Source organism: Talpa europaea (assembly GCF_964194135.1).
Source record: "Talpa europaea genome assembly, chromosome: 16".
Classification (NCBI taxonomy): domain Eukaryota; kingdom Metazoa; phylum Chordata; class Mammalia; order Eulipotyphla; family Talpidae; genus Talpa; species Talpa europaea.
Window position 1 is genome coordinate 51,255,616 of NC_140084.1, and position 1,986 is coordinate 51,257,601.

Sequence of the window (1,986 nt, forward strand, 5' to 3'; positions counted from 1 at the left end):
GATTCTCTCACCCTCCCGTGCTTCTGACTGTACCCAGTGCATGTATAAACCAAACAAACAAACAAATAATAAATACATAAATAAATAAGACATGCCTCTAGAAAATTAAAAAAAAAAAAAAAAAACAAAGGCACACACGGCTTCCGCACGAGCTCTCGGTGTAGCCTGCGCCTGTGACTCCACCAGCCTCCGAATGCCAAGAGGGCTGGCCTCAAACCCCAGCCTCCTGCCACAGCCTCCGCCTGAACCCCAGGCCGCTGCAGCTAACGGTCTCTTAGAGAAATCATTCTCTTGCCCTCCCAAGTCCTAAAAAACAGAACGTTCACAAAGTCGAGCCCTTTCCAGACGTGGCGTGTTGCTGCGCGCGAGCATCTGAACTTCAGTTCACGACGCTCACCCACAGGTGGCGACGGTCCACCGTGCGCGGAGCTGCGATGGCTTTGAGACTCAGTCCCATCAGCTCCCCAGTCGCCGAAGCGTCTGCAAATGGGACCTCGTCACCCCCGGTTTGCCGTCCTCCGCGGACCTCTGGCTCCTGCAGGGCTTCTGCTGGCCTCTCCATGCGCGCTCCTCCCGTGCCGCCGCCTCCTCGCTCCACGCCAGCCGGGCGCCCGACTGCTCGTCCTGTCCATGAGCCTCTCGCTTCCGCAGGACCTTTGCACCTGCTGCTGCTCCTCGCTCCACGGCGCCTCCTCCAGACTGGCACACCCCGGGCTGCTCCTCCGCCTGCGGACGTGGCTCGAGGGTCACGGCCTCTGACTCCGTGTGGTAACTGCCTGCTCGCCACATTCTGCCACGCCACAGCCCGGGGCTTCCTACATGACCGACTATCACTCTAAGTGCTCAGGACCGACTGGCCGTCGCCCGTCCCGGGAGCTGTGACCCACGCTCTGCGAGAGGGAGACGAAGCCGGCGAGGGGTGTCCCCCCCCCCGCCCCGGCCCGCCGCACCGCCCCCGCCCTCCTCCGCTGGACGTTCCGCCCCGTCGAGGACGCGATGGCCCGTCCTGGGCGGAGACGGGGCGCGAGGGGCCGCCCGCGTGGGGCGGAGGACAGGGTGGGGCCGGGGCCGGGCCGGAGGGGGCCATGCGGGCCCCGCGGGTGAAATAAACCAGCTACAGCCCGAGGAGCCTGCGTGGCCGGGGGTGTTTTGCTCCCCGAACCCCCGTCCCCACCAGGGCGCGGGGAGGCCTGTTAGGAACAGGTAAAGGGCCAGTGCGGCTCAGGCTGCGAACCCCCAAGCCGGCCCAGCCCCTCGTCCTGCGCGTGCACCGGAGGAGCCGCCCGTGGGGGACAGAGGGGGCGCACGGGGGGGGGCGGAGGGTGGCCAGGCCCCCCCCCCCAACTGGCTGTGCCAGGGACGCCAGACACGCAGACGGCACGCGCTGTTGAGCTGTGTCCTGTCCCGCGGGCTCCTCAGCCCAGCTCCTCCCTCCCCTGCTGCCCCCTCCCCTCCACAGTCTGCCCCCCTTTACTTCTGGCTTCTCCACTTAGCTCAGCAAGCCTGGCGGATGTGACACGCGGAGGGGGCGCAGAGGCGCAGGGGGGTCAGCCTGCTCGCCCTCGCCCACCCCCACAGCCCCCGCTCCTGGCCACCAGCGCTGGGCCAGGGGACCAGCTGACCTGGCTCTCACCCGCAGCGCAGCCTCCAGGCACCCCCACCCCGGAGCCCCAAAGCCCCAACCGCAACCCCGAGGGCCAGGAGGAGAGCGGCCGGCGGGCGCAGACGGCCCTGGCCACGTGGGTCGCAGCCCGGCCAGCTGGTCAGCCGACCATCCCTGCCCCTCGGGGCCACACGCCTGGCCACCCCTACCCGGAGCTGGGCCAACGCAGGGGCTCCTCCCGGGAGAAGCAGGCCCAGGAAGCCCCGGCGGCTGCCCAGTCCTCCCCCAGGGCCAGCCCCACCGCAGAGGGCCGCAGGGACTCCCCAGGGGCGGCAGCCTCGGCTGGGAGCCTGGGCGGGGTGGGGGTGGGGCCGCGGGGGAAG